General features: G+C 33.3%; 1 protein-coding gene across 3 annotated transcripts in view; it reads left to right on the forward strand.

Annotated features, from left to right (window-relative positions):
* The first annotated feature begins 236 nt into the window (after positions 1-236).
* Best1 (bestrophin 1) overlaps positions 237-22,492 on the forward strand; it is a 48,503-nt gene continuing 26,247 nt past the window's right edge. The window contains exon 1 of one of the 3 annotated variants that reach the window (XM_017625678.1): positions 237-280. The gene's annotated coding sequence lies outside the window, so the exon portion shown is untranslated. Of the gene's footprint in view, positions 281-3,740; positions 3,803-16,594; positions 16,608-22,492 lie in introns of those variants that run through there. The other 2 variants (XM_017625677.1, XM_017625676.1) reach the window with 2 other exon arrangements.

Below are 22,492 nucleotides of genomic sequence, written 5' to 3' on the forward strand. Positions count from 1 at the left end.
TTATTTTTTATACATACAGTATATTAAAAGTAGAGAAATAATTAGTCAAGCATTTTACTTTCTGAGAGATCTGAAACTTTGAGAAGATATACTTTTATCATCACTGATTACAAATTTCGTTTTTTCATACATATATTACAATCAGTTATGCAAATACTGTATTTTCATGTAAATACTCGGACATAATAAGCATTACTTGTTCACTCATTAGCATCGGTATTTCAGCGTAACAGCAAATGAGTTGAGAACCAAAACCACACTACAAAAAAAATGAAAATATGTAAGTACATATAAACCTAAACAAATAAAAACTGAATTTTGAATGAAAACAACTTCGGTTTAATGGTTTAAAAACTGGAAATGATGTCATAATTTTAGTGCGAAAATTGAATTCAAAGCAAATAAATGATACATATTTAGATACATACATATCGTCACCTGAAATGCTAAAAGACGTAACAAACATCATTGTTAAAATGCAAATAGTCATAACTAAACAAAATTCAAAATTCACATTTTGATTTATATGATAGAATTCATAGAATTACAACTCTCCACAACATTTTATGAAAAATATATTAAAAATATTAGTCACGACGTTTTCCATTTCATTTACGATGCTGTTACGTCTTTTTGCATTTTCAGCTGTCGATATATAAGTATATATGCACATATGTATCTAACTAAGTAGAAACATAGGTTTGTATGACTTTTTAATTTGTCTTCTTTTTTTTATTTTCATTTTTCTTCTCTGTTCAATTTATATTCTCTTATTCGCATAGTTCTTTATAATGGCTTTCGTTTCCTTCTCAGTTTCTTCTAGATGTTATTAATTACCTTTCAAGTCATATCTGGTAGCGATTTGAAGTTTTTAGTTGCACAGTGGCACAATCTGAAGAAACAGATGGAAAATAAATTAAATTTTAAAATGCAACATTGTCAGTGTGGTTGTTCACGCTTGCCGGCTATTAGGTTGTCTGGTTGAAAATAATTTTTCTGTAGTTTGTTTTGTTGCTGTTTGTGGATCTATTTTTGATCTGTTTATGGAGATTTATTTCACTGCATTGCGTTCTTCTATTCCTGTAACTTTTCTAAGGTTATGGTGCTTGGCCAGATGAAAACTCTGACTTTTTCGCGACTTATGTGGATGAAGTGGTTCAACTAGCAGTCAAGAAACAATTCACATATATCACTACCCCATATGGCTCTGATGTTCATCTCTGATCAGCTCTGATGTTGATATTGCCTAGGAACGATGTTATATCACGCTCAGTGACCATGAGGTCTATGCATCAGATAGTGGTCAGATCTATGTCTTGAGATTGATTCGTAGGCGTTATTATCAAAAGCCCCCTCCATGTGCAGGAAGGCACATAAAGCAACCTTCTTAAAATTGTTGGCCCTTTTGATCTTACCAACCAATCACAGTAGGGCAGAATCTGTGGGTTTGCCTTTGACATACGCAAACTAAGCGTTATGTAGTGGAATTGCGTGTCTCAACTTATCCCTAATATGTAGGTCTAGCAGTCTTTCGACTGTATTTAAAATGAAGGAAGTTGAACTAAGAAGTCTGTATGGTTTGGGTGAGTAGGGGTCCTGTGGCCCGATTAAAAAAGAAGGATACCATACTCCAGGTATATGATATGTATTCCCACGAATAATTTGTTCTAAATGAACAGATCAGCGGAGCGTTGATAACACCAATCCATCGCTGAATCAATGCCGGAGTATCTCTATTGACTCACACTTTTGCTTCCACATTTCCGTCTTGTAGCATCTTATGAGTTTACTGTATTTAGTGAGAGCAGCCCTTTTCTTCTTTCCCGCCGTGGAAGGATTCCACAGCACATTACTTAGTTCACTGGTTGCTACACCAAATTTATCGATTGAGTTTATTGAAGTTAAAAGCGATTCTGCTTTAGCATTCACTTGATTTGTATATATGACAGCTAAAGTCTCACAAATAGGACATGCACAAGGTTTCTGGGAAAATCTAAATTTTTTGAAATCAAACGATCGCTAAAATTTCACGTTGTTGTTGGTCTTGCGGAAGCAGTGCTAGCACAATTTGAATTTTATAAGTATGCATCTTAAAATCCAACTTAAAATATTTCCGCGATACTGTTCTGGAAATGCCCAATCGGTCGAAACGACGACGCTTTGAGACATATGCATCATTTGCAACACTTTGCCGCAAAGCTTTCACGTTCTATTCAGTAATAAAACACTCGATGGATTTGCAAAAGTTAGCTCGCATTTTTATTTTATGGCCTACTAAGTAATGTCTCCATATCCCGGCCTAAGTAGTTTAAAAAAAAAGTGGAACAAATTTTTTAAATAATTGTTGTAGCGAAATTATAGGTTAAGACCAATAAAATTACATAGGAAATATTTTCATAGAACGGCAATATCAAAAGTCCGCCGAAGGGGTCGTTTTGAGCCTTAATTCAAGAAACCCGTCCAAAAAACCAATTTGGAAGTTCGTTAGGGGATTAGAGGTCAAAACGACCCTTTCAAGCCGGAGCTAATGGGTTAAAATGTTCTAAGAAAATATTTCCCAGGCAATTTTACCATAAATGTCTTGACCTTTAATTTACCATTTTTCCAAGCTTTTGCAAACTACTTAGGCCCGGACATGGAAACATTAGTAGGCCATAAAATAAAAATACAAGCCAACATTTGCAAATCCATCGAGTACCTTTTTACCGCATATATATACTTTCAGAAAATATTAGCAATTTTTAAAAATGTATTTACAATCTGCAAAAATAAAAATACAATTATCTTAAAAGATTAAAAAGTTATTCGTGTTCAACATTGGCCGGTCTTACTTTGCCCACCCTGCATGTGTGCTCTAATTTATGCTAGCTTAATTCCGTTCAATTTTTTATTGACTTCCAATCATGTGTGTACTCTTTAACTCATTCGTACTTTTGTAATAATAAAATACGCGATTAACACACATAAGCATACAAGCATGCATCTGTCTGCTAGTTTTCTCACCCGAAGTACCCAATGAGGTCATCTTAGTGGCGGAATCGACTTTTGACTTGGCGGTACACAGCTTTGTAGGCAATATCAACTAAACACAAGTTAGAACTTCCCACATCCATCTGTATTTAAGTATGTATGTTGCATCTGTGTACACAGAAGCAGTGCACGGACTTTGCCACTTTATTGGTAGATCTACTAACTTTTTAGCTGTATTTTATTTTCTACCATTTTTACCAACAAAGAGATTAAAATAAATGCGGTTTATACATATTTTGTCATCGAACACACCTATTATATAAATGAAAAGTGAACTCAACCATTGCCAATTTAAATATGCAATTGCATCCATGGTATATCAGTTGTTTCTATAAATATTTTTTGGTTGCAATACGTTTTTTTTTGTGGCCAAACGAATGGTCTGCAAACTTCAAGCATTTCAAATCTAATTTTAATCACACAAACAAAATGGAGAGGAATTGTTTCAGCTAATTTTTAGATTATTACAGGACCCGAATCACGGCATCCTTGATGGAATCAAATTTTAATCAAACATCTTTTTGGAATTACGGAATTTGGTAGCGAGTTCGATTTTTTAATTTAAAAAGTATTTGAGACAATAAACAATATTAGATTCTTTTTTCTTATATAGGATAAATCAATTCATATAAAATTACACTAACAAATTTCACGCATAATGGCAGTAAGAATTATAACAAATACATACATAATTTTGGCATTAAGAACCAGCGAGGCGAACATCCAGCAGCTCTGGCAACACCACCTTATCGCCATGTTCTTTCCAATATATGTGAGTAAAAACTATCAAATATTGTTTCTTTTAACAAAATCTACCAACTTCTACCATTTTTTGTATGTAAAATGTAGTACTATTACTGTTTGCGTAGTCCGTGCACTGCATAGAAGACAAATATTTTGAGATGCTTCGAAACTTTCTCCGATGTAAGTTTTTACAAACATTTTCTGCGAATGCACTGTCTCTCAAGCTGTTTTCCGTTTTGTTTGCTTCTTTTAATAAACGCAAATCATCTCAGGGTAGTTGATTAGAAAAGTAAAATGTACATAAACCAGCTGAGTACTTTGTTAGCTATCTAGTTAGTTAGCTTCAAATAGGTTAGTGCAAACTATTCATCATGAGCGCAGTGAGAAGTTGCCCTCCATTATAGAGCTTTAATTTTTTTATTTTTTTGGATTTTGCATGTAGCAGTGCATGTGACATGCACATAAATACATATGTACGTCTGTACATTAGGGTGGTCCAAAAATGCATGTGGGAAAAAGTAAAGTCGGAATTTTATTGCTCTCACCCCTAGGATTGTTCCATATCGAAAAAAAACTTTACCCCAGTTTTTCCATTTATTTTATATGGGAAAAACAAGTTTTCGTAGAAATGGTATAGAATTCTTGAAAATCAATATTTTTTTGATCGGATCGATATAGAACCCCTAAAAACCTCAAAAAATGCAATGGGGGACCCATTTGTCGTTTTTTATGGGTCCTATAAAACATAGTTCATTATAGAAAATGGTTAAAAAAAACAATTGGGTATAATTTTTTTCGGTATTTGGAACATACATATGGATTTTTATGCATACATAAGTAAGTAGTATTTAGTGATTTTGATAGTTGTCTCTATTGAACACCGCTTATAATGGCAAATGATGAATACCTTTAAACAATTTTCAAGTTGGCGTTTTGGATTATTCATTCAAACTTCAATTGAGTACTGTAAGATTGTTTTGAATTACGTTTTTTTTGTTGTGTTTTTTTTACTACAGAAATCAAAAGTAGCAGAAACTATGCGTGATGCGCTGTGTGTGGTAAGGGCCCAAACGTTAAAGTGTTGCGACATTTCAAGGTGCCTAATTTCCAAGTTAGAAGATTTAGTTCGATTGTAAGTTTCTTTCCGTGTCTGTGAAAATCATTTCCACGCGATGTTTTTATTACTCGTCCACTGCAGCAAAATATCGTAAGCGTATTCTTTTATAACCAGGTTTCAGAACAACTTAAACAGGGAAGAGATCTGTAATTGCAAAAAGTAAAAAAAGAAATTTTAGTTAAGTCTTTATATAAATTTAAAAGAAGATGTTAAAGAATCTTTTTTTTTGATAATTTCCAGATTTTTTTTAAATTAAATATTTAAATCAGAAACGAAACATTTAGCAAATAAAAACAAAAACATCTGTAGTTTTTTTGACTACTTGCTTTGACTTGACCTGGCTTTAGCTATAATAGAGTTCGAGCTGGTTGTCACTTCTACCTTGTTGAACATGCCTTGGGTGTAAGCATTTCCTAAAATATCTACGTACATACATATGTATGTATAAATGTATATGTATGTGCATATCTAGAGATATTCTGCTCTTCCCTTTTACCTTCTAACTTGAATGCAAGCGTCATTTTTTCTCTGCAATGTAATTTACTTGTAGTTTCATTTTCATTGTCAGCTGACTTGTTGCGGTTTGTGATATTCATCTGATAATTCATAGCAATGCAATTCACGGCGAACCCACCACAATTTTGCACGCGACATCAAAACATATACTTAATTAAGTAAATATCTGTGGTATTATACTTATGTATGTATATACTATATGTATGTATGCACATATAGATAGTCCTCTGCAATAATGGCATAACTCGAAATTTCACGTTATTTGAGTTATATAGAGGATTCGGTTTATAAATGAACCATATTTTTCTGTGGCAAATCGACATATGCTTAGTTTTTCCCAATCGATAGGGGGCGCAGTTGTGCCATTTGTCACAAAATCGAAGTAGGCAACCCCTATTAGTGAACAGTGGCACTTGTTTTAAATTTATCATTAATATTGGCATTAGTCTCAAACTGTCGACAGGTTAGTGATGCTTTTATGGTAAATAACGACATTTTTCGAATTGTGCCATTGTTCTAAAGGCAGTGCCACACGATTGGACATTCGCCCAAAATTTGGTGAAAATTGTATCCCATTCGTGCACACATATTTTTCTTTATCCCAATGACGAAAAACAATTTGTTCAAATTTTTCAATAGAAGTCCGCTATGTTGTACCATTCGTGCGACTACACAAAAAATTGTTGGACCAATATTTTTATTTTTTACCAATAGCCCAATATAAAAAATGTAAAAATCTGTAAAAAGGTACCAATCGTGCGCCTTAATACCTGTGGAGTTGTTACTTATTTCGAATTTTTTCAGTACAATCCTTACTAAATCTTCAGAAAAAAGTCATAATTTGAAAGCTTACGAATTTCCCCTACAGAATAACTGTAAATAATTTGGAATAATTATGTTCCGAGACATATTATTGCTGATTAGGAAACACAAAATCTTTAATTTCCTCTACCGAAAAATGTGAAATTTTGAGTTGTGTCGTTATTGTAGAGGACCATTGTGATGTACATATGTATACAGGAAATTGGAATTTTATATACTTGTATTACTCGCGCATTTGTCATACGAAAACTAGAATATACTTGTACTTAGAGCAATACAAAGGGCATTTTCCACTGAAATCGAACTCCATTCACACTGTCCATTTAGAATAAAATTACAGACAAACCTATTAGAGCGCGAATTGGAGAGGCCCTTAATTTTTAACCGCCTTTAACAGGTTTCCGGGACAGGCAGGTTTGTTATAAACTAGAGATGCCGGTTTTAAATCAATTAAATCGAAAATCGATTAATCGCGGACCCTGATTTGACATTTTTTCCACTTGTTAGTTGTAGAGATGGCAAAATCGAGGTCGATTTTCGACCAAAACCGACTTTTTACACCTGAAATTCGAATGTTGGTTATCGACTTTCAGTTTATGGAAGTCGATTGAAGTCGACTTTTCACTTTCGACTAGCGACTTTTTTAAACTTATTTGCAGTAGAGTCTCATAAATTAAAACTTTTCTTCTAACAAGTTTATTTTAATAATTTAATGCAAGAAGGTTTCTCTCCATGAGTTTATGTAAGTTTCTACATACAGCCTTTGTTCGCATTTGACCAATGCGCAAGGTACAAAATTTTAAACACCGATCAAGATATCGCTGGTGGAATTCCAATTGAGATACAACATTAGTTGTGTGGATAATCCCAATCCAATAGCTGTCTGGGCTACTTTAAAGGGAGAACCTTCACATGTTTATAAAGTGGCACTTAAACTTCTACCAATACTCGCCACCTCTACTCTATCGGAAGGGAAAAATTTTCGATAAGTAATTACCAAATATCGATTCAAGACATTTTTTAGAAATACGTATTTGAAAATTTTGTTTAGTGAAAATTTAAAAATTTTTAAATTATTTTTTAAAAATATCAATTTTTGAAACCCCTTACCAGCTACATATTTGCAAAATTTTTAAAAAACCTTTAGTGTCCGTTTATCTTTTACCCAGGATTGAATTTCACTAAAATACAGATTGTAAATCATGATATTTTTGGCGTATTATGACCTAATATGTGATCTTAATATATGAGTTAAATGCAGAGTGTAATACATTTTTTTTTATTAAAAATTCGAAAAAGTCGTTAGCGGATGGACACAACATTTGTATTAAACCGATACCTGGTGATTTATCTAAAACAAACTATATTTTTCCTTCTTTAAAAAGTGTTATCCAGACCTTAATTGTACAAAAACTCTCTGAGCTGTACAGATTTTTCCGATTTCGTCCAGTAAATAATAGTGGGTTTCAGAGCAATATCCCAGATTTATTTTTTACTGTAGTTTTTTAAAATATTTTCAAATAAATTTTTGTGCAGCAAATTTAGATCAAATTGATACGAAGAAAAAAAGTGTGGACGAGAACTTCTTATGCAAATTTGTAGAAGATTTTATGTTTTTGAAATTCATCGAGGTATCCATATACAGTATTGGCCAATACAATAGCACCCCCATTTCGAAGTGATTAAAGATACTTATCGATATCATTATCGAAGTTTTTTCTATACCATCACCTATACTTTGTTGGGATCATTATCGATAAATGTATCAATAACGATATCAATATTAATATCAGCACATTCCACATGTGTTACCTGTATAGATATCGTGCACCCCATCGAATCTGATTCCTACCGGGTAGGTATAACGCACCTCTAACCACTCAGTTGCGGTGGCCGTACATAATATAATAAGTAGTGTAAAATTTTAGGTGAAAATTTGCGAAAGGGCATTTGTTCTACGGTGGACAAAGAAAAAACGTAATTTTCGGTACACGAACATGTTTGTATAATAATAGTTTTGTGTTTCTCGCACCAGCATTCAATTGCTTTATGTCAATGCCCAAAAGGCATTCAGAATTTTTTAATTTCTTTCGTGATCGCATGTCAGCAGATTTGCTGCGTTGTTTTTATAAGCCAATGCAGAAAACATATGAAAGCGCACATTCATTTTGACCTGTTTGTTGTATACAGTGACGATGCTTATTGAAAGAAATCTACGTACGTAAATACAAGCCTGGTGTTATGAAACATTTCCCTGGCGGCTATTTGTTATTATGTAGTACAAACGTATTCTTTTATATCGTCGCAGGTCAAGTTCAACAAAAACAGCTGCACTGGTCTTATTCAGTTCCATCAGCATAACTGTGGATTTCATATATGTATACATATCTACATACTTACATATATGAATGCAGGATTTACCCATTGCGGAAGGAAACTAGTTTAAATATTGATGTTCCACCCGTCATTTACCAATCACAACTAATTGAAGATCTGAATTTCTTCCTTGAAACGAACCGTTTACTTTAACATTGCGATGTCCTAGGAAGCAGCCAATTATACGACTCTGCATTTGATTTCTACTGCTTTAAAATTCAATTGGCTTAAAGCACTTTTTCGTTTGAATACACTTTCGCTCTGCACTTCACCGATAATTTTTCATATTTCCAAGACACAAAAACAATTTACTACCATTTCCACATGTTGGCTTTGTTGAAATTCGAACGCGGACATTCTGGGAGCTAACAAGTAACAGCTTTAAAATTTTCAATTTGAATTTTATGCACTTTGAATAAATAAAAATGTAAAAATATGTGATACATATATTTGCAGATGTCTTTTCAACCGATTTAAAATTACTCAGTATTAAATGTTGAAATAAGTCTCGTAGAAGGAGACTGGTTCACAAAATTCCAAAATTGTTTTATTTTTATTGTTTGTTGTTAATTATTTTTGAGTTTATGAAGGATTTTCTTTAGTAAAATTTTGCCGTATGCTACATTTGCCAACAATTTTGCAGTCACTTTGTAGGACATACGACGGATTTTCACACTTGTCTGGATATCAGGATATCTGGCTATGCGATTATGTTTTTTATTCACTTTGCAACAATAAAATACACATCGAAGTTGGCAACCCTTACTACTGAACAGAGGCACATGTTCCTAATCCTGGTCTAATCCATGTCTAATCCTTACTGAATCTATAAAAAGCAGCCATAATTTGAAAAGTAACTAATTTGCCCTACAGGTCGACTGTAAATTATGAAACGCGAAACTTTGATTGGCACTACTTAAAATTGTTATAATTTGAGTTGTGTCGTTACTGCAGAGCATAATTGATATATATATGTATGTATGTATGTATGTACTCACATTTGTATAAACATATGCACGAGCCCACGAATTTCATTTCCCTATTTCTACTGGATTATATTTAAAACCTATTGTTGGAATTTCGCAGAAAAATTGTTAATTAAATATTCAATATAAAATCAAAGAATTGCTGGAATTTCGAAGTGTGTGTTTGAATTGTATCGAAAAAAAAAATCTCTTCCAGCACATCTTTTTAATCGCTTATTTAAATCAAAATTTTAGAATCACACTCATACTGTGGCATATACATACATAGATACACAATTATTAATGTTTGTATACTGCAAACCATTTTTTCAGAGTATTCTGAATTGTAGCGAAAATTTAAAGAATTCGTAAAGATCTCATCCGAAATTTGCAGAATTTTCTAAAATAAAATAAACTGTGCACACTTCGATTCCTTTACGAAATTTCGGAAGAAAATCGGCAAAGCAATGAAAATAACGCTGTTTTGTGACGAATTTCTTGCAGATGTTTTTCAGAATTTTCTTTATTTTTCGTACAGAAATTTCTTTAGGAGTTCGTGTCAACCACTTCATATAATTTTTTTTTTTGAAGATTCGTAAAAAAATCGCTAGATAAATGAGATACTCCTAAGGATCTCGTTAAGATTTCGGGAACTTTAGTTTGCAGGGTATGTATGTATGTACATTAGACTGTGTCAAGTAAAACGAATGTTTTTTTTTCTTTCGGTCCCATATGAAAATTTCGTTTTCGGTCAGAAACAATTTTATTGTGGCATAATTTCAGCCCTCTATATTCATTTTACAATCCTAGCTATATACTTCAAACTTGCACTTACTATACTAAAATTGAATGGGCTGTATTTAGTTTATTTGTTATATTTAATTTTTTTGTGAAAAACAATAGTGAAAATATCTGAAGGGCTGAAATTTTGCCACAATTACTTTTTTGTGACCGACAACGAAATCTTCATATGGGACCGAAAGAAAAAACGTTCGTTTTATTTGACACATTCTGATGTACATACATATTTATGTATTCATGATTAAGAGCACAGTTGAAAGATAAGAAAGCCAGTTAGATTAATTTCAATTGGCAATTATTTTTAGAGTCAAGTGCTGCCAGGCGTATTTTATTGCTCGAAGGCTTGTGATAGCCATAAAAAAAACCTAAAACAATCAGCAAATCTCAAAGCAGTTTCATACGCTTTAGGTATGCAATGTATATTTGCTTAAAGCTAACTGTATAGTTAATCGTAGGGACGTGAAAGAAATTTTGATGAATTTTAAGAATATGATATGTATGTAATATGGTGGTTCTCTTCAGGAAATTGCAATTGCACAGTTTTTTATTTAACCATTTTTTTAGTACTACAGATTTTTTTATTTATCCCCCATTGTTAAATAAATAATTTGGTATTATTACTGGGAATATCATGAAGTGAAACAGAGTGTTCCGATCGAAAAATATTGATTTTCAAGAATTATATACCATTTCAACGAAAAAATCTATTTTTAAAAAATATAAATCAACTTGATAGTAAGTAGTAGATACCTTTAGAGTTTATTCAGCATTTTATTCGTCCCAACTGTCATTTAATTACTTTTTCCTCTATTTTTAAAAACTTGTATAACTCGGGAATGACAAAGAAATTGTATATATATTTAGATATCTAATATTAATAAATATGTACATACGCACATTCACACATACATATAAACATGTACTTATATACATATGTATTTGTATTTTTATTCAACCATTCAATGAATTCCCTCTCATAGCTAAGTAATAATTCATGGCGTCTATATCTGGCGCATTCCACGGTATTCCTAACCGGATGCGAAGAAAGGAATTTTATGAATTTAATTGCATTTCTTCTCTTAAGTCAGAGTAAATAGATCCAAGTTGCCGGGTGGGGGTTTAAAATTTCAAAGCCTTATTTCATACATATTTTCCACTATTAAGTTTTTATTCACAGTCAGTACGATTTTTCTCATCATTTACGCCAACCACATAGACCGTCAGTAAATCCTTATTTTGGTACTACTATTAACTAAATTCGTTCATACTTATATGTTCGAATTAAGTAGTTCATATATGTTCTTGGCTAAAAATGGACACTATTAGTTCGCCAGCACTTCACATAGTCTGCTTTCTAGAATCCTGAATGAAGGAATTATTATTATTTTTTGCTTTCATTTAAAGCCATTCGAACACAACACTGGTATTTAATAACAAATTAGAGACGTTTTCAAATCTTTTTTGATATAAAATTTTGTTATTAGCTTTAAAATGGAAATTCAAATCTAACATCCGTTACCGTGGAGTTAGCCATACATACGTATGTACTGTCCGACCGACCTCCGATGCTAGTTACGCTGTAGAATAATAATAGTGTGCTGTTAACATATTTACTTTTTTTTTAATTTTTTCACTGAATTATAGAATTGAAATGAAAGCGTGCATCTGAACATACGTATTATAAAAAAAGTCCAGAAAATAGAATTGCGCATGCCGCTTGATTGATGCAAGTCTATATGGGGCGTTCCATACTAAAATGGACGGGGATCACACTTCAGAAGTTTGATTTGTTCAAAATTTTTAGGGTGGATGGACAAACGTAAAAAATAAATAAATATGAAATTTTAGCTTGACTAATACATTTTTAAAAACTCTACAGCACAAAAACAAAAACAAATCGATTTAGAAGTTTTCCAAATTTCTCGAGGACGGGGCGAGGAAAAAAATTTAAAAAATCACACATACACACATAAAAATTCTCTATGAAAATAAATATTTTTGTATTCTTTTTCTTTAAAATTTTTTCACATACAATTTTTTTTTTATAAAAAAAATAGTTTTTGAAATATGCCATCTCAAAAAAAAACATTTAAAAAAATCACAATGATAGCTCCGAGAACTGCGCAATATTTAGATAAGTATAGTATTACGGGGTGCACTCTACCATACTTTGAGTTAAGATTTCTTTTTACACCGAAGTTGTGTAAAATGAGTGCATTTCAAATTTACCAATTTTTTTTTTGAATTTTTTTGAGTATGCAGTTTTATAGCCGATTAAGTTTTAGTGCAAGTTTTAAGCGATTGCAAAACCGGCGTTAATTTTTTTTTAATTTTCCTTGAAACGGTTTTGTGCATTTTCTTCCTTAAGAAAAAAGTCCAAAGAGCCGTCAGCATAAAAATATTAAAAATAAACGCAAATTTTGATGTGTGTATGTGTAATTTTTTTCAAATTTTTTCCTCGCCCCGTTCTCGAAATATATTTGGAAAACTATTAAATCGATTTGTTTTTGTTTTTGTGCTGTAAAGTTTTTAAAAATGTATTAATCGAGCTCAAATTTAATATTTATTTATTATTTATGTTTAATCATCAACCCAAAAAATTTGAAACAAATCAAACACATGGAGTGTAAACCCCGTCCATTTTGGTATGGAACGCCCCATATGCATATGTACGTATTTTGAATCGACCTAGTTAAAGCCAAAAAGGGGGTTTTTCCACAATAAATAAATACATACACATAAGTATAATGTAAAGAAAAAATAATATCTGTAAATAAAACCATGGTCGTTAAAATATATCTTTCGCGAGACACAAGTTGAAGTGCAGGACAAAAATAACTGAAAAAGACTGTTCTCTGAATTTTTAAAGGACCGGGTTTTCCTAGGTTGGATCATGCATTTGCCTGAACAATGTTTTCTGTTACTCCGATAAACAAGTTTATACACCCAAAATAAAAGGGGATTTGCCGCTTATAACGGTGTATTAATTATCAATTTATAGTTGTAAATGTCTAAGTATGTGTATGTATAAGAATTCCTCAGTTTAGGCGTGCTCGATTTTCCATATTAAGAGCTATACATTTTTAAAATTCATTGAGGTCTAACAGATTCTCAAAGTTTTTCATCGAGGAATCGACAGTAATTTATAAAGTTTTTTTTTATGCTAAACATAATAAACGTTTCATACCCGATCATAAATAAAAAATATATACATATATATACATAAAGCTATTTGATAAGAGTGGCGCCTTCCAAACGTACTGAAACTTTTACCTATCCACATGGGTGCCGCTGGAGTCAAGTTATTACTAAAAGTCGTCAAGTGAGAAAAAGTTAATATCCGATAACATCGATATACTACCCTACTAAGTATATCGTACTTCAATGTGTTACCATTGGCCCAATGGATGTAATTTGCCAATATTACTATGCTTTAAAGTTTCATTCTGAGAAAACAGGATTGATTTGTCCAGGGGTCAATCTCAAAAGACAACCTTTAAATCAGCCACCAGAACCATTGCGCTCCGTCATAAGACATTTAAGATGTTTCGTCTGAAATAAGTCTATGTATATTGGATTTCTATGAAACAACGATACACACCCATTTCAAAATTGCTACCAACTATAAATGCTATTCAGTTTCATGAACAGATTTAACATCGAATCGGATAATTGTTACCACCAGGGAGTGAATAGGAAAATATTTTCAAATTTATTTCGTTGTGCGATTAACCATGCTATGAATTTCAAGCACTTAACGGACATAACACTTTCGTTAGGTTGTTTAAGACAGTAATGAAAATATGCCTTCTGACGACCACCAAACCATAGTTTTATCAGATAAATGTGCGACTGGAAATCGTGAATGTGAATTGGTGGATGAATCAAAATATTTCAAACCAAAAAATTATTTTGGGTTGCAGTTCTCCGCGTCTGCTAGTAAATAATACTATATTTTGTTTGATGTAATTTATTTTACTTATCGTCACCTCCAACCTCTCCCCCTTGTATCCGCCACTGTTGTGTAGTACACATGTATGTATGTAAAAATTCTCAGATTAATTTTTGCATATTGAAAACAACGAGCAATTCTTTGCATACTAATGTTTAAGATTAAAGATACCAGCTTTTTATATTATACTGATTTATTTGATATTTTATTTTTTTATTTTTGCCCCTTGTTTGAAAACGTACATAAGTATGTATGTACATATCGCACATCGTCTCCAAAAAAGTCACAACTCGAAATAATACGTTCGTCAGAAAATGTGAAAAACTATTTCGTAGCACATGCTAATCATATGAGCAAGGGCGACTTGACCCTAGGTTTTTTTAACAAATTATAACAGAAATTTGCTCCGGGCTGAAAGGTATGTAAATAAAATCTCTGTGTAAATTTTTAGCGCATATTTTCAAAAATTCCAAATTTTGAGTTGTGACTCTTTTGAAGACCGTGTGCGTTATGTGCATTTGTTTTACTCGGGTATCCACGCGGGAATATACATACATACGTATACATGTACTTAACGAAAAAAATGTTTCCCAAGCGAATCATGCAATTTAGTCTAGGTTTTATACTCAGTTTTAGGTCTGCAATTTTAAAAGACGTGCCAATAAGTTTTCAATTGTCACTTTTTTTATGTGGTTGTTATTTAGACTACAATAACCATACCATGTCTTGACGGATCTTAGCATTCAAAACATTATCGAAAAGGTACTTGAAAAATTAACCCTTGCGGGAACCGCATCAAATTTTTCATATATTTTCGAAATAAGCCGATTCTTCATGTAATTTTAGGAAACTTTTTAAGGATTTGTTTATTTAACTTCAATTTCTCAAACATGCCTCCCCTGGTTCTCAAGATAACAATGAACAGATATTCCAGAACTTTGTAAGAAACCATTTTTTGGATGTGAGTAGGCTAATTTTGCAAAAGAGAACAGACCTTTCTATCGATAACAGAATTTCATAAGAAATACCTGGTGTAATTGGTGGGTTAATTACACTTCCGTGAATTTTTATACCCGAGCGCACTTGTGCACAAGGGTATTATAACTTTGTTCACATAACGGTTGTTTGTAACAGGCAAAACGAATCGAGATAGATATAGACAAATGTATACATAAATGATCAGAATGAAAAGAGAAATCGATTAAGCGGTGACTGTCTGTCCGTCCGTCCGTCCGTCCGTCTGTGCACACGATAACTCGAGTAAAAATTGAGATATCTTAACGAAACTTGGTACGTGAACTTCTTTTGGGCGTGGGACGGATGGTATTGAAAATGGGCGAAATCGGATAATAACCACGCCTACCTCCCATATAACGGTAATTTTAAGAAATACGAAAACTGCGATATTTTAGTAACTACTGAAGATAATTCACTCAAAATTGATACTTACAATGAGTTTCAGACGGAAAACATGAATATTATAAATTTTTGGAAAATGGGCGTAGCCACGCCCACTTATGGTTACATGTGTATATCTTGGTAACCGCTGCACCAATTTCTTCCAAACTTGGCACAGTTGTTGGCCTTAGTACAGCATACTAAATGGCTAAAAATTTAAAAAATCGGACAAANGTGGAAAACATATATTTAATACTTGCGCCGGGTATTTAATGTTCGGCTCCGCCCGAACTTAGACTTTCTTACTTGTTTTTTACTAAATTTTCTCAAATTGCATCACAATTGAATTCGTTTTAGAATTTCTGCAGAATTTTCTACAAATGTCTTTATGTACTGCGTAAAGTTCACATTTTCTCTGGGAATATTTCTGCATCAAAAAGAAAATTTTGAGAAAAATGTCTCTTACTTTTTTTTGGCGGTTAGGGCTAGGGATGGGCACCGTTTCCAAAAACGCAGTGAAGCCAAGTCCTTCTCCGCCTGGTCTTTCCAACGCAGATGAGGCCTTCCTCTTCCTCTGTTACCAGCATCGCAGCCCGCGTTGAATACTTTCAGAGCAGGAGCGTTTCTGTCCATTCGAACGATATGGCCAAGCCAGCGAAGCTGCTGAATATGTATATATCGTTGTAAAGCTCATGCAGCTCATCGTTAAGTCGTCTGCGGTAGTCACCGTCGCCAACGCATAGAGGCCCGTAAGATATTCTGTTGACATTATTATTAGTGTTAATGCTGGTTCCCAAATAAACGAATTCGTATACTTTTGCAAACTTGTAACTGTCAACAGTGACGTGTGTGCCAAAACGCGTATGCTCTGACTGTTTGTGTGATGGTAGGTTATACTTCGTCTTATCCTCGTTGACCGCCAGACCCAATCACTTTGCTTCCTTATCCAGCTTGGAAAAGACAAAACAGAATTCGCGGTTCTTGTTACCGATGATGTCGATGTCATCGGCGTACGCCAGCAATTGCACGCTCTAGTAAAAAAAATTTTCTGAGCGGGTTCAGTTCTGCAGCTCTTATTATCTTCTCTAGCATAATGTTAAAGAAATCACATGAAAGGGAGTAGCACTTTTTTGCTATCGAAAGCGGCTTTGAAGTCGACAAATAGGTGGAGTGGCCAGCCTTTTCGCGCTGGTCTTTTTCAAGATTTGGTGTATTGTGAATACCTGTTCTATGGTGGATTTGCCAGGTCTAAAGCCACACTGATAACGCCCAATCAGTTCGTTGACGGTGGGCTTCAGTCTTATATAGTAAAAAGTTATTGACTACAAAATTTAGTGTACGGTGATTTTTTTAAATATTTCCAGTGGTTTTCATGGTAAATATTTTTAGTAATTTTTTTATTAAAATATGGCTTATGCTTTAATAAACGACAAACTTGGTACGAAATTTCAATATTCACAATTGACTTCACAATCTACTATGCTTAGCTACCAGACCAGCCAAAAAAACTTAGTAGTAAATTTGAAGTTTTTGGTACGCCGTAAAATATTATTCTTATCTTGAAGGTTTTCAAAACCATTATCCCCTGCTGAGTAATGAAAAAACCGTATTTTCGGTTTTCGGGTTAAAAGAAAAAAAAGAACCATTAACACCTGAATTTAAAAAAAATACTGAAAAAGATCATTAACCAAATAGGGAGGACACATTTTAGCATTCTTTCTTTATATACCTTCCGTTTATTTAATGTTTATTATTTTTTTGTGAAAGTGTAGCTTGTTATCTAACAAAAACCATATAAGTCAAAAAATTCAAATTTTGTACAAAAATTAACAAACTTCGTCAAAGTTTCATCAATATTTTGAGCTTTTTAAATATATTTCTTAGAAACATACTGAGTATGAGGTTTTGTATTCCATTTTAATATTACAAAGTTCTAATTTGAAGGAGCTAGGACGGTGACAGGTAATAAGGTCAATGGAAATAAGGTCAATTGACTTTATTTCCCACATTATTACCTTTTCAAAAGCAAAATAAAGTCAACAAAAATTTGGAAATAACGTCATTGATGCTATTTCCTCATTCAAACGGAAATAGCGTCAACAATGCTTAAAGTATGTCGATTCATAGAAAAAAATGTTGTTCTTACAATAAACATTGCCCCGTAAGTGTTTTTTTTTAAATAGATGAAAAAGGTTATTGCCAAATACTCAGTGTTGTGATATTAATCCACACACAATCATGAACTACCACCAATTGATTTTATTAAAAAAATTTAGATTACGAATATGTAAAAACACGATGCGAAAAACTAAACACCTGCGCACAGCTGGAATACGAGAAATATTTGAAGAAAGAGTGTAGAAATGATCCATAACTTGCAAAACATTTTTCGTTTCCACAAAAATAAAGCGAACACTATTAAATTGATGAAACAGTCCATGTCCAAAAACCCCGGAGGAACACTGAAAGAATTCTGTGTTTTAAATTAGCATATTTTGAACGAATTCGGAATGTCTAGGGTGGAAAAGAAACCAACCTTTCTATAAGGAAACAATTATAGAAAAAGAATTTTCTTACACTGTATTCATGTCTCCGCCAGCAATTTGTGGAACCGAGATCATATAAGTTAATTGATTGGTTTTCACAAACTTTTGAAACACAAATTATATGCTTTTTTACTGCAGACAAGTTGTTGCCCCAAAACAGCAGAAATCTTCCAATCAGGACTGCCAACTATCCTTAGTTATGAGGTGCCATATTGAGGATAAAAAAATGCCAAAATGTGCCAAAGAGAGAAATAATAAATTATGCCAAATTGAAAAATTAAGTGCCATTTGAAGTAAAATAGGGACAAATGGCACGGTTTGACCCAAGTTGGCATCCCTGCTTCCAATAACTTAAAAATATAAAAAGGTGAAATATCGAGGGCTTGAATTCATTAACGGCGTAGCGTGACGGGGTGTGTGCGCCGGTCGCGCGGGGTACGGGCCGCCGCGAAGCTAAGCAAATTTAATGTTTGAAAGAGAAATAATGTCAATTGATTTTATTTCGTTTTTAAAAAGGTAATAATGTCAATTGACTTTATTTCGCACCAGGGTGGGAAATAAAGTCAATTGACCTTATTTCCGTTGATTTTATTACCTGTCACCGCTAGGACGTATTGTTGATCTTTGGCAATTTATTTTGTGTAAGGTGTTGCTCATTATCTTCCTGCAAAACAGTTGTCCAACATACTTTGTATAGAAGAAATCGCGCGAACAAAAAATTGCCAAAAATTAACCGTAATTCCTACAAGCTTGCACTTTCCAATGATCGGATCTAAACAAAATTAGTATGGGACCCCCTCTGAGACGCTACCTTTCCGATGCAAAATCGAAATCGGTTGACGTGGTCCAAAGCTATGCGGTAACATACATAAAAAATATATATACCGACGAATTGATAACCTCCTCCTTTTTTGAAGTCGGTTAAAAAATCATGTAAATAAAAATTCTAAACTTTGTAGAATATTTATAAAAATTCGACGAACAAAAATTAACGGTACTCCTGAGTTTGTATATGACAATTCGGTTTTATTTTTTGTTTAAAAATTACTGGTTAGGTAGTAAATAAACTATATTTTCTTAAGAAAACAAAACAATAAACACTTCTAAAACTAAAAAATATCCAAAACTTGCTAATATACATATCTCTTCGCTATTTACTTTCTCGCCACCGTATAAGCAAACTATGGCATTACGCTTGACTGGGGAATTTAATTAAAAACTGGCATCAAGTTGATGCCGTCAACCATTACATATATGTAGGATGTATGTACTATTGTGCACCGCCCTAGCATTTCGTCGGTGATACTGCAAAACGTCCTATGTCAATTTTCACCGGCGATTGTACGATTATTTATTTTACTTTTGTCTCTTGTCGTGGCTTATGAAGAATTGAGAGAAACAAAAAGCCAAGCTTAATTGAGATCAATCAAAATTTGTTAGATTTATTATGTAACCTACGCTGGTAAAAAGATATGTTTTAACCCGTAAATAAATTTCTTCTCAATTTTGAGCCCTTTTTTATTCTGTGCACTCTTATAACGGGTAAATTTTGTTAACTTCTTATAGACTAGTGAAAAAATATTGCCTGTAGAACAGGCAATACCAAAATTTCTGCAAACTTCATACATAGCTGAATTGCGGATTATATTGACAACAAGATGTGGTAAAAATGTTTGGTAATAAAAATTGTACGGTTACAAAATTGTCGGTAACGCGCAGAATTATTTTTCCAACAGAGTCGTTTTATGTTTTTCCATGCTAGCGATTTGAAGTTTTTGAACAGAAAAATTAGTTATTTATAAAAAAAAAAAAATATTTTTTTATCAAAATTTTTTAAACGATTGTAAGAAAATTTATTCAAACTGTACAATGGCGTATTTATACAAGGTGGTGTTACTAGAGCAGCTGATTTGACATTTTTATCTCTAAACTAGTACACTAGAATGTCAATCAAGACGGAACGGCGTGACTCTAGGATGTCAACAAAACGAATTAACGAAAATTATCTCCTATTTTCTTTTGNTAAACGTTTTTAAAAGCCAATTGTGATAAACAAAAAACCAAAAAGTGCGAGAAAATGACAGTAACCTACACGGCGGAGGTAGCAACCTGTAGAGGCTTTGGCTGCTTTCTGAAATTGCTGCGAAGGTAAGTGAATCATATGTATATATTTTGCAATATTTTTAAAGTAAGTGTGAATTATCTATAGATACGTATGCTTATAGCATGTTGTAGATATAAGGCGAAAATTAAAACATTTAGCACTGCAGATGAATACAAACAAAACATATGTATGTACATAGTATGTATATAGACCCATATAGATAAGCACACATATATCTGATGTTCACTTGCAGATGCGAAACCAGCTGACACAAATTGAAATTAGACAAGAAAAAAACCCACAGGGAAAATGCCTTTTTTTTTTTTCTAAGAACGAAATCGCTTATGTGCTGACTGCGCCAATCAAGAAGGGAAGAGCAAAATGCTCAGAATCCTGCATTTATAACGGGTGGTCCATATAGTGTTTAATTTAAATCATATCGCACACCTAGATCTAAAGTGCGATCAACTTGAAAAAAATTTCGGGAAATCTTTTTCGCTTAAATCAATTTATAGGACTTACTACATCCTACTAATGGATTTTTTCATGATTATATACATTAACTAAAAACTACTGCTATACCTGTTTTTGTCTTAATTAATTTGAATAAGAACGATCCACAAGCAAGTAAATTTCCCTCTATGAATTTTGAGTTAGCTCACTTTAGATCTAGGTGTGCGATATGCTATTTTGACAGAAAGTCAGTAGTATATCTCCGCGGAACAAAGTGAATCGCTCTACGCTTGAACAACGTTGGGAAATAATGCAAACGAAATAGAAAAAAGATTTTGCTCGAAAAATCACATTTTCTGACGAAGCGCATTTTCATCTCGGCGGCTATGTTAAAAGGTAAAACTGCCGCATCTGGGAAACGGAAATCTCGTAGGGTCCAATGCATGCTTAGAGAGTGACAGTTTGGAGCGATGACATCATGAGTTCCATAAATAAGGGGCATATTTGATCTTTCGAATAAACCAATAAAAGCTGAAGCACAACACCGGCGAACGGAACATTTTTCGTCGCGAATGTTCGCCGAAATAATTAAAACACACTGATTTATATGAGAACGCGCACAACCAAAGCAAACGTCGAAGTTTGCTCGACGACTGTTCGCGACGATATATTTATTTCTATCGCCGCGGTCAACGGCAACGACAAAAAAAGGCCATGATGACCATACTTTAAAAGTTATCGTAATTTTTGTTTAAAAGTAAAATAATAGACCTTATATTTTTCTATCAGAGATTAATCCAGTAAAACGTAAGTTTACTAGTAGTTATATTTAAAGACTATTTCTATATTTTAAACTTCTTCTTGCTGGTATTTTCCCTCTTCGTTGTAAAAGCCTCCTTCTTGAAACACCCTATCAGCTGACAGCATTCGAACCGCTCGATACCGCCCTATTTGTGTTTCAGTAAGCGAATTAGCTGGGCGAAAGTTGGTCGTCGGCATTGCTCTGCTGAGCGAAATTTGCCGTTCGCCGGGTATTGTGTTTCAAGCATAACACTGTAGGGACGCTAAATTGACGCAAAAATAACGCCAAGATACGTAAATACGGTCCTGTATATCGTTGTTCTAGATCAGGTAATTTTCCCAAGATATTTTAATTTTAAGTTAGCATTGCGAATAGACAATAATTAAAATTTTAATATAGAAAATGTTCTCATACGCCATGTATGTTTATGTACACACTAGCAGACCCGGCGAACTTCGTCCCGCCCAAAATTTTTTATATATTTTATTGAAAATTTTGGGTCCAACATTTTCACCAACAATTCACGTTTACAATTTTCATTGGCACATTTGTCTGCTAAGATTAAGGTTTGGTGGTCATTTGCCGCTTTAAATAACCTAAGGAAAGTGTTATATCCGTTCTTGAAATTCTCCAGTTGTGCGGCATTTCATAGTCACTCGCTGGCGGCAACAATGACCCGGTTCTATAGTGAATGTCCTAGAAGCTTTACAGTATAGTAGGTGGCAATTTCAAAATGGGTGCGAATCATTGTTCTATAGAAATGCAATATACATATACTTGTTGTAGACGAAATACCTTAAAAGTTTGAACGCATAATAATATTAGAAAATCACATCCATTGGGCCAATTGCAGCGCAGGAGCGTTA

This window comes from Rhagoletis zephyria, unplaced genomic scaffold (assembly GCF_001687245.7).
Source record: "Rhagoletis zephyria isolate East Lansing unplaced genomic scaffold, Rhagoletis_zephyria_1.1 Rzeph_scaffold_04170, whole genome shotgun sequence".
In the NCBI taxonomy this organism is placed as follows: domain Eukaryota; kingdom Metazoa; phylum Arthropoda; class Insecta; order Diptera; family Tephritidae; genus Rhagoletis; species Rhagoletis zephyria.